The sequence below is a fragment of the Ovis aries genome, chromosome Y (assembly GCF_016772045.2).
Source record: "Ovis aries strain OAR_USU_Benz2616 breed Rambouillet chromosome Y, ARS-UI_Ramb_v3.0, whole genome shotgun sequence".
In the NCBI taxonomy this organism is placed as follows: domain Eukaryota; kingdom Metazoa; phylum Chordata; class Mammalia; order Artiodactyla; family Bovidae; genus Ovis; species Ovis aries.
Genome location: NC_082741.1, coordinates 1,638,059 through 1,649,644, shown reverse-complemented (window position 1 = coordinate 1,649,644; position 11,586 = coordinate 1,638,059). Strand labels below are relative to the sequence as shown.

The window sequence follows — 11,586 nt, the reverse complement described above, 5'->3', positions numbered from 1 at the left end:
AAGACAGGGCTTGGAATTCAGCACATCAGTTGCACAAATACTGTTTGATCACCTCGGGCATACAGGACAATGTACTGCTTGTGGGCAGCAGTTGAGTAAAAATGGAAACGAGATCTCAAGGGGTTCCCAGATGGCGTTAGTGGTAAAGAACCCACCTGCTGGTGCAGAGAGCGTCAAGAGACACAGCTTCTTCTGTCCCTGGGTCGGGAAGATCCCCTGGAGAAGGCAGTGACAACCCACTCCAGTGTTCTTGCCTGGGAGACCCCGTGGACAGAGGAGCCTGGCGGGCTGCAGAGTCTGTGGGGTTGCAAAGAGTCAGACAGGACTAAGCGCACACAGCACTTCCGTAGGAAACGGGAACATCCTGTGGATGCTGGAACCGTGTTGAGAGTAGGACACGTTCTGCTTCGGGAAAGGAGACAGCCCTCAGGTGAGGTGGCGGTTCGTTTCTTGGACACAGTGCTGCAGGGGCCATCGCAAGTCAGGTGGTCAATCAGATTGCCCCTCGGTTCTGCCCATGCAGACTTGACACGGTATGATTTTTTTTTAATAATTAATTAATTTATTTTGTTTGTGCTGGGTCTTCACTGCTGTGTGCGGGGGGGGGGGGGGGGGTTTCTCTGGTTTTGCTGTGCAGGCTTCTCTTTGCAGTGGTCTCTCTTGCTGTGGAGCTTGGACTGTAGGTCCAAGTTGCCACTCCCAGGCCCCAGAGCAGAGGCTGAACAGTTGCGCTGCATGGATTCAGTTGCTCCGAGGCAGGTGGGATCTTCTGGACCAGGGATCGAACCCGTATCTTGCTATCTACCTACTGAGCCACCGGGGAAGCCCACATTACCTGATGAAGATTAGTATTCCACCTGTAGGGAACACTCTAGAGGTGGGGTGGGCTTCCCTGGTGGCTCAGCTGGTAAAGAATCTGTGTGCAATGCAGGAGACCCTGGTTTAATTCCTGGGTTGGGAAGATCCCCTGGAGAAGGGAAAGGCTGCCCGCTCCAGTATTCTTGGGTTTCTCTGGCAGCTCAGCTGGTAAAGAATCCACCTGCAATGTGGGAGACCTGGGTTCCATCCCTGGGTTGGGAAGATCCCTGTGGAGAAGGGAAAGGCTACCCACTCCAGTATCCTGGCCTGGAGGATTCCATGGACTGTATAGTCCACGGGGTTGCAAAGATGCAGACACGACTGAGTGACTTGCGCTCCACACCATTTCGCTAGAGGTGGAAGATTTGAATTCCTGCTGCAGCAGAGCGCATCACAACTTTTCAGATGCAATTGGACAGGGAGAAATTAGGGAATAAGACATGTGACGATCTCACATTCAGAGGTTACTCAGTGCAGTTCAGCTCAGTCGCTCACTTGTGTCCAACTCTTTGCCACCCCGTGGGCTGCAGAACGTCAGGCCTCCCTGTCTGTCACCAACTCCCAGAGTTTACCCAAACTCACGTCCATTGAGTCTGTGATGCCATAATAAGGACAAAATTGAGGGTAGACTCACAGTTAAGGTCTGGCAGGAACGCTTTATTCATGAAAGCCTGGAGACCCCTCTTTATGGGAAGTCCAAGGGTCCCCAGACGAACCCTGCTAGCTCGGTGTCAACTCAAAAATTCTAGTGTCCAGCGAGGAACTTCCAAGAAAAGTTTCACATAGGGAAAGAAAGTGCACATCAGAAAAGAGGGGTTTTCTTGGAAATCTTTCTGTTAGGAAAACACTCAGATGCAGATTCGCAAAAGTAAAACTAGGTCCTTTTTTTTTTTTTTTTGGTATCCTGAATCAAAAGTTATTTTCCTAGACAATAAAAATCGTGGTTCTTAACTCACTCCTGTCAGGGAACTTTAAAGCACTTTTGTTCTAAAGTCACTCCCGTGCTCCCAGGGAAATTCTAAAGCTGAGTTTCCTTCCTGCAATTGTCAGAGAAATTACATTAGGTGGGTATGAACCAGAAGTCGTGACAATCAGGTATTGTTTCCCCATAACTCTTAGATGTATATTTTAACATGTTTTTTTTTTCCCTGCATACATTGGTTTAAATATAGTTGTTTGTTCCAAAGATGGTGGTAGCTTGAAGATGTAAATCACAGGCTTGTCGCCTCCTGCAAGGGAAGCGGGCGTTTCCTGCACACGCAGGGAAGGTCATTCTTTTCCTGGCCCCTTGGGCCTGAATGGCGCTCCAGGTGCGTGTCACAGACAAATGGAATGCGAAAAGCAGCTGGAGACTCAGGGAGGCGTGTCCGCATCGGATATGTGGCGTTGTAGTCAGCTTGGTGCATTTCTTGCATACGCACTGAGTTGTGTCTGACTCTTTTGCGACCCCAGGGGCTGTAGCCCACCAGCCTCCTCTGTCCATGGGATTCTCCAGGCAAGAATCCTGGAGTGGGTTGCCATTTCCTCCTCCAGGGGATCTTCCCAACCCAGGGATGGAACCCGCACCTCCTACATCGGCATTGGATTCTTTACCACTGAGGCACCAGGGAAGTCTTCAGGTCGATGCATACCGATGACCAGATGGTTCATGAGGATATTAGGCTGTACAGCGGTCACTGCAGTTTCAGAAAACTCATAGGACAGATCCAGCTGGGTGCGTCACAGCCACTGGGTGTCCCCCTTCAGAAAAGGAAGGCCGTGGGCTTGCGTGTCCCGTCCCCTTCCTATGCTGTGCTCAGTTGCTCAGATGTATCTGCCTCTTTGCGACCCTGTGGACTGTAGCCCGCCAGGCTCCTCTGTCCATGGGATTCTCCAGGCCAGAATACTGGAGTGGGTTGCCTTTTCCTTCTCCAGGGCCTCTTCCTGTACACCTAGGAAATTCTTAAGGGTTGACCTCCACTATTCTTTGAAGTTGTGTGTAACTCACACTACAGAGTGCTTAACCAAAATGGAACCTGTGTATGTGAGAGCTCCAGTTGACAACATACTGAAGCCATTTCCAAAGCAGTGATGATACATGACCAACAGGTGGATGGGTAGGTGAGAGATTAGATGAGTAGGTGATAGATGAATGATACATGCTAGATCGATGGTACTGAAACAGTGAAAGCGAATGTCGCTCAGTCATGTCCGACTCTTTGCAACCCCGTGGACCATGCAGTCCATGGAATTCTCCAGGCCAGAATACTGCAGTGGATAGCCTTTCCCTTCTCCAGGGGATCTTCCCAATCCAGGGATCAAACCCAGGTCCCCCACGTTGCAGGTGGATTCTTTACCAGCAGAGCTGCAAGGGAAGCCCAAGAATATGGAGTGGGTAGCCCATCCCTTCTCCAGGGGACCTTCCCGACCCAGGAATCAAACTGGGGTCTCCTGCATTGTAGGTGGATTCTTTACCAACTGACCTAGCAGGGAAACCCAGATATATGATAAATCCTTAATAGATGATAAATGATGAAAAGATGATATCTGAGACAGATGATGGACAAAGAAGTATATAGATGATAGCTATAGGTAGATGATAAAATAGAGAGATATAGTTTATGCATACATGTTAGAATAGGTAAGTAGAGAAGCAGAAAGATAATGGAGACGATAAGTAGGTAGATGATATTAATAGATAGATAGGTGTTGATGGATAGATGGATGGATAGGTAGGTGAATACATGGGTATATGAAGGGGTGGAAAAGGAGGTCAAGGATGGATAGATACATAGATACGGATGAATGGACAGATAGATAAATGGACGAAAACCAGATTAATGGATGGGTGAATGGATAGATTATATGGAGAGAGAAAGCAGATAGGTAAATAGATCGAGGTAGCTAGGTAGATACTGAGCTGATAGATATCTATACATCATTTACCTATTATCCATCCATCATCTAAGTATGTATCTACCTACCCTGATTTAGCTACCTGTCTTCTCTCTCTCCATGTAATCTATCCGTCCGTCCATAGGTGCATAGATACATGGACGTGATAGATAGGTAAGCAGATAGAAAGACAGACACATAGATAGATGTCGTAGGTAGGTAGGTAGAAAGATACAGAGATGGATAGATGTCGTAGGTAGGTAGGTAAGATCCATAGATAGATGTCATAGGCAGGTAGGTAGATGGAAGATAGATACGATAGGTAGATAGACATAGATGTCATACGTAGGTAGGTACAAGGATGGATACATACATCAGTTCAATTCAGTTGCTCAGTTGTGTTGACTCTTTGCAACCCTATGGACTGCAGCACACCAGGCCTCCCCCCAACTCCCAGAGCTTGCTCAAACTCATGTCCATCAAGATGGTGATGCCATCCAACCATCTCATCCTCTGTCGCCCTCTTCTCCTCCCGCCTTCAGTCTTTCCCAGCATCAGGGTCTTTTCCAATGAGTCAGCTCTTCACATCAGGTGACCAAAGTATTGGAGTTTCAGCTTCAGCATCAGTCCTTCCAATGAATGTTCAGGACTGATTTTCTTTTGGACAGACTGGTTGAATCTCCTTGCACTCCACGGGACTCTCAAGAGTCTTCTTCAATACCACAGTTCAAAAGCATCAGTTCTTCACTGCTCACCTTTATGGTCCAACTCTCACATCCATGCATGACCACTGGAAAAACCACAGCCTTGACTAGACGGACCTTTGTCTGCAAAGTAATGTCTCTGCTTTTTAATATGCTGTCTAGGTTGGTCATAGCTTTTCTTCCAAAGAGTAAGCATCCTTTCATTTCATGGCTGCAATCACCATCTCCACTGATTTTGAAGTCCAAAAAGATAAAGTCTGACACTGTTTCCACTGTTTCCCCATCTATTTGCCATGAATTGATGGGACCAGATGCCATAATCTTCGTTTTGTGAATGTTGAGCTTTAAGCCAACTTTTTCACTCTCCTCTTTCACTTTCATCAAGAGGCTCTTTAGTTCCTCTTCACTTTGTGCCAGAAGGGTGGTGTCATCTGCGTAGCTGAGGTTATTGGTGTTTCTCCTGGCAATCTTGATTCCAGCTTGTGTTTCATCCAGCCCAGCACTTCTCATGATATAATCTGCATACAAGTTAAACAAGCAGGGTGACAGTATTACAACCTTGACATCCTCCTTTCCTGACTTGGATCCAGTCTGTTGTTCCGTGTACATACATAGATAGATGTCATAGGTACGTAGGTAGAAAGATAAGATGCTTAGATAGATAGGTGTGGTAGGTAGGTACGTGTGATGTCATAGGTAGGTAGGTAAATGGAAGGACAGATAGATATGACAGGTAGGTAGATAGATACTTAGGTAGGTAGGTAGATAGTTAAGGAAGTAGGTAGGTAGAGAGATTAGATCAGTAGGTAGGTAGATATTATTGGTAGGTAGATTGATAGGTAAGTAGGTAGGTAGGTAGATATGATCCGTAGGTAGGTAGGTAGATATTATTGGTAGGTAGATTGATAGTAGGTAGGTAGATATGATAAGTAGGGACTTAGAATGATAGATACAGATAGATAGTAAGTATTTTCTAGGTCTCTCTCGTGCTGCTGCATTAGTTCTTTGGAGCCACGCATGCATTATATATTGAAGCCATGCTCATTAAAATTTGAGACGTGAAAACGCGAAGCTCATGCCAAGTCCCAGCAGGTCCGTTACATGTAGGGCTACATCCGTCCAGAACTAAAACTCCAGCACAGCATGGCAGCCGCACAATGTCCCTGAGCCCTTTCTCTCTGTGACGCGGTCCTCTTGCGCCATTAATCTTTCAGATGTCAACTCCGGGAGCACCTGATGAGAGGATCCCCTCCCACCGTGAACACAGCACAGCGCTCCCACCCGCCAGAGCAGCGGGTCAAAGCCTGACGGGGTCTAGGCAGGTGGAATTAATCGCAGAACGCCACCCACCCCGGCACCTGCACAAAGGAAACCAGAGAGACACAGGTTCACTGGTCCTCTGGGCAAAAGCAAACGCCGAAGAATGAAGAAACACAGCCTACACGGGTTCCTGGGAGCGTTCCCTTGCTCCTGGGGGCGGGGCCAGAAGCCCACCCCAAACTTCGTAGTCAGGGACACTCAGAGTCTCCGCAAAGCCTCCCTGCCAAGCTAGTAAAAGCTGAAGTGTTAGCCACTCAGTCGTGTCCGGCTCTTTGCGACCCCACTGTGGACTGTAGCCCGCCACGCTCCTCTGTCCGTGGGATTCTCCAGGGAAGAACACTGGAGTGGGTTATCATTCTCTCCTCCAGGGGATTGTCCTGACCCAGGGATTGAACACAGGTCTTCTGAATTGCAGGCTGCAGCCTGCTTGTCTCCTGGCTCTTTGTTCCAGGCGGTGCCAGCCGCGGGCCCCTTCTGCCGCATCCCCCATCTGGTTCTGACCTGGGTACTGTCTTTCACCTTGGTGTGCCTGGGTGTGTGTGTGTGTGTGTGTGTGCGTGTGTGTTTGTATGCATGCATGTGTTCCGTTTGTGTGTAAACGTGTACACGCATCAGTGTGCATCTGTAGATGTGCGTGTGTTTCTGCATGTTTCTGAGTGAATGCACGCCTGTACATGTACCGGTGTGTCAGTGTAGGCATGCGTGTCACGGCATGACGTTATCCATGTATGTGTTTATGAACATGGGTACGTTTACCTGTCTCTGTGTATCCTCGAAAACACTGCCGTGTCTCCTGAAGGAGAAATATGGTATGACATCCCTTATATATGGAATCTAAAATGACATGATGCCAAGTAACTTACTTACGAAACAGAGACAGACTCACAGATTTAGAGAGTGAACTTGTGGTTGCTGGGGGAAGGATGGGGGAGGGGATAGTCAGGGAGCCTGGGATGGACATGGACACACTGCTGGATTTCACATGGAGAACCAGCAAGGACCTGCTGGACAGCACAGGGGACTCTGCTCAATACTCTGTAATAACCCAATGGTCACCAGGGGGAAGGATGGGGGAAGAGACAGTTAGGGAGTCTGGGATGGACACGGACACACTGCTGTATTTAACATGGAGAACCAGCAGGGACCTGCTGGACAGCACAGGGGACTCTGCTCAATACTCTGTAATAGCCTTATGGTTCCCAGGGGGAAGGATGGAGGAAGGAATCGTCAGGGAGTTTGGGATGGACACACTGCTGTATTTAACATGGAGAACCAGCAAGGACCTGCAGGGAAGTCTGCTGCATGTCACGTGGCAGCCTGGATGGGAGGGGAGTTTGGGGGAGCATGGGTGCTTGTATATGGACAATTTAGACCCTTGACTGCCCACCTGAAACTATCACAAGATTGTCAGTCAGCTGCACCCCAATACGAGATAAAACGTTTTCAAAAAGCAGCCTCCTTCTCACCTCCATTTATCCTGCATTCTTTTCCACTCCCCAAATGCCGTTCCAGATGACAAGGAAAAGAACCAGCTCATTAAAATGTCCGTCGTTTGTGAAGCTCACAGCACATCTCAGCAGCATTTGCTTTTACGTTGAGAACAGACACTTTTGAAAGGACGCCGTGAAAGGTTTATGTTAATAAATCCTGAGTTACTCCACACCTTCAAACATATTTCCAAGAGGGGGAAAAAAAAAATGTTTACGCAGATAAATGTCTGACAGATACATGAAAACGTAACTTCAGTGCCTAGAGATCGTATCTGAAACTTCAGGCAATAAACACAGCCACAAGCAATGAGTGTCATCAAAAATATTATGAGATTGGTATTGCCAACGGGTTTCTCTTCAGGGCATTAAGATGACATTGGGTATCTCATGTGCATGCTGGTTAATCTCGTCTAAAATGAACAGTGTCTCATAAACACGCAGAGATATAGAGAGTGTTGAGGCCCAAATTCATCGCTTCTATCGACCATCCTCCTATAGCTCACAGTGACCTCTCAGAAAGATAAGGAACAGATTCTATGCCCTTCCAAATGTAACGTATGGTTAAACTCAGGGTCAGGAGATCCATGGTGCGAAATGGAATATTTCCTGCCGTATCACTAAGGAAAGGGTGTCACAGTCATCAGAACTGATGCTTTTGAACTGTGGTGTTGGAGGAGACTCTTGAGAGTCCCTTGGACTGCAAGGAGATCAGTCCTGAATATTCATTGGAAGGACTGATGCTGAGGCTGAAACTCCAGTGCTTTGGCCACCTGATGCGAAGAGCTGACTCACTGAAAAAGACCCCGATGCTGGGAAAGATTGAGGGCAGAAGGGGACGACAGAGGATGAGATGGTTGGATGGCATCACCGACTCAATAGACATGAGTTTGGGTGAACTCGGGGAGTTGGTGATGGACAGGGAGGCCTGGCGTGCTGCAGTCCATGGGGTCACAAAGAGTCGGACACGACTGAGGGACTGAACTGAGCTGAGTCATTAGCTCTTGCAGCCACCGTGGATGGTGAGCCAGTGAGCCCTGAGGAAGCTCAGGATTCGAAGACACAGGATACTGGCCCCACGTAGCTGTGTACTCAGTGGCGTCTGACTCTCTGTCACCCCATGGACTGTAGCCCGCCAGGCTCCTCTGTCTATGGGATTCTCCAGGCAAGAACACTGGAGTGGGTTGCCATTTCCTCCTCCAGCAGATCTTCTGGACCCAGGGACCGAACCTGTGTCTCTTGTATCTCCTGCACTGGTAGGCAGACTCTTTACCTCTGAGCCACCTGGAGGCTCCTCTGCAGCTGTGGTACAGATCGAAGGAATGATTCCATCGAGCCTAGACCCTTACATCTTCCTGTAAACAGAAACACACTCCATTCCCTAACGAGATATCTGATCTTCCTTCCGTTAAGAATGATCGTTTGATGTTCAGACTGCCTGCCCTTTCTTGCAAAACCTCTCTACCATCTGATTCCTCCCCTTGCCTCCTTGGAGCAGTGCACTCAGGGCCATTTGAGATGCCAACTCTCAGGCTTAAAGTCCTAAAAATTCCCGCCAAATGAAGCATTAGCTCTCAACTGTTACATTGTGAATGCTTGTTAAGTCCTCAATGGGTAGCTCTGTCCCACTGCTCACATAGCTTTGCATCAGGGCTTCCCTGCTGTCTCAGTTGGTGAGAAATCAGCCTGCCGCGCAGGTGACCCAGCTTCAGTTCCTGGGGTGGGAAGATCCCCTGGAGAAGGAAATGGCAACCCACTCCAGTATTCTTGCCTGGAGAATCCCATGGACAGAGGAGCCTGGTGGGCTGCAGTCCAAGGGGTCGCAAGAGTTGGACACGACTGAGCAACAAAACCAGCTCCTGGCAGAGGTATATTTGGGGCAGGGGTGGGGTTGGGGAATGCAATTCAGATCCAAAGGAAAAGCTGCATCACGGTGACCATTATTTTGCATGTAGGTCCTAGTCAGTTACGGCTACCATGCACAGCTGTGTTAAGAGTTCCCCGTGTCAGCTGCAAACTGACACCTCTACAAAGATTAAATCAAGCGTTGCTGCCGCTGCCGACCTTCAACATCCCCTGAAAGGAGTTGAGGCTGGGGAGCGGGAATAGGGCATTTGTGCTCCTGGAAAAACTGGCATGAGAGGTTTTCAGATATTTAGATGTTTTTCAGGAGCTAATTTCATGAGCCCAATTCTTGTATCTCATCCTATCTAGAAAAAACACTAAAATCCTTCACAGTGATGATTCCTCCTTGTGACTAGCACAAATTTCAGAAGACCCACAAAAACTTTCTACAAAAGTTGTTATTGCGTGAACATCCCCCTTGGCCAAGATCACATACGTATCGATCTTCCTCCCCTGCCAGTTTGGAGCGGTTTCAGAACTATGTGAGGCGCTGTCTCAGCCCTCATTTTGCCCCTCACACCTGATGGTGAAGAACCAACTCGCTGGAGAAGACCCTGATGCTGGGAAAGATGGAAGGCAAGAGAAGAGGGTTGGCAGAGGATGAGATGGTTGGATGGCATCACCGACTTGATAGACAGGAGAGTTTGTGCCAACTCTGGGAGGAAGTGAAGGACTGGGAAGCCTGGCGTGCTACAGTCCATGGGGTCTCAAAGGGTCGGACACGACTGAGCAACTGAACAACACCAACAGCAAAAACTGAACTTGCAACTCTCGCCTTTTTAAAGTCACCCCCGCCTCCGTCTCCACGGAAACACAGTCCCTGAAAGTCACGAGGCAGGAATGAGTTCTTGCCTGGGACGGATGGTGCGGGCAGACAGCTCAGGTATCAGACACAGTAAGCTTGGAGATTTATCATCTTGGAGGTTTGCACTCTGCTCTGCGCCTCTGGGCAGACAGCTGCGTCCCAGCCCTTCCAGGGGAGGTGACGTAACTGGGTCTGGAAAAGGCAGGCACAGCACTGCTAAGACTGAAGCCTGTGGTGTCTGCAGAGAGTTGGGAGGAGATCTTACACCCTTTATCGCTCTTATCTACCGCCTTTGTAGCAAAAACCCTCCCTGGGGGCGTTCATATCGTCCTTGTAAAACCTCCAAATATCACCGGCTTTGGGTGCGGGGAGGGGGTGGGGGTGGTGGCGCGGGGAGGGGATAGGTAGCCTGTCGGAAAATGCTTTTGCAAAAGCATCCTCTTTTAAGATAACGTATTGGAGCGACAAAGAAGGTCTCGCTGGCAGTCCAGACTTACTCATTTCTCTGGAAAAAGAAAAAACTTGGAGAGATAAAAAAAAAAAAAAAAAAAAAAACCACAGAGAAGTTTCCCAAACTGATACCGGGAGCATTTGCCATGCTTGGCCGATGGGAAGTACAGCGGAGCTATTGTTAGAAGGCCTCCTTGTCAAGTCATTTCCTGGGGAGTGAAGGAAGGGTCTGCGGTGACCGCTTGTACTCCTGCCAAAATCGGTGGGTCTTGCTGCGTCCCGGGGAACGCTGTCTTCTTGGCGATGAGCTGTAGCACAGCTAAGGAAGGGGCAACTGTGCTTAGATGTCTGGGCAGGTGATCGGACTCAGGGATTCCTGGGGAGAGAGACGTCCAACCAGAGCTTACGTTTTCCACTCTGGGTGCATGTTAAGCTCAGTTCAGTTCAGTTGCTCAATCAAGTCTGACTCTGCAACCCCATGGACCTCAACACACCAGGCCTCCCTGTCCATCACCAAGTCCTGAAGCTTATTCAAACTCATGTCCATTGAGTCGGTGATGCCATCCAACCATCTCATCCTCTGTCGTCCCCTTCTCCTCCTGCCCTCAATCTTTCTCCAGCATCAAGGTCTTTTCCAGTGAGTCCGTTCTTCACACATTTAGCTTTCATTAAAAAAAAAAAGAAGAAGAAGAAACGTTTTCAAACGCTTAGCGATAATTTCTGGCTATGATACTAATGCTAGGTACCCGTTAGTCGCTCAGTCATGTCCAACTCTTTGCGACCCCCTGGACTGTACCCTGCCAGGCTCCTCTGTCCATCGGGATTCTCCAGGCAAGAGTACTGGAGTGGTAGCCATTCCCAAGGCTTTTCACTTTCATGCACTGGAGAAGGAAATGGCAACCCACTCCAGTGTTCTTGCCTGGAGAATCCCAGGGACGGGGGAGCCTGGTGGGCTGCCATCTGTGGGGTCGCACAGAGTCGGACACGACTGAAACGAGTTAGCAGCAGCAGCAGCAGCAGCAGCCATTCCCTTCTCCAGGGGATCTTCCCCACCCAGGGATCAAACCAGAGTCTCCTGCATTGCAGGCAGATTCTCTACCATCTGAGCCACCTGGAAATCCCATGACCCTAAAGCGAAGGCAGCAGAAGGAAAATAAATAAGTAAATGGGACTGCGCCCCAGC

At 48.8% G+C, this 11,586-nt stretch overlaps 1 long non-coding RNA gene across 1 annotated transcript; it reads left to right on the top strand.

Moving 5' to 3' along the window:
- The first annotated feature begins 392 nt into the window (after nucleotides 1-392).
- LOC132659049 (uncharacterized) lies at nucleotides 393-7,553 on the top strand. The gene is made up of 2 exons (XR_009598969.1): nucleotides 393-533; nucleotides 5,651-7,553. It is a non-coding gene; the product is annotated as an uncharacterized LOC132659049 (long non-coding RNA).
- The last annotated feature ends 4,033 nt before the right edge of the window (nucleotides 7,554-11,586 follow it).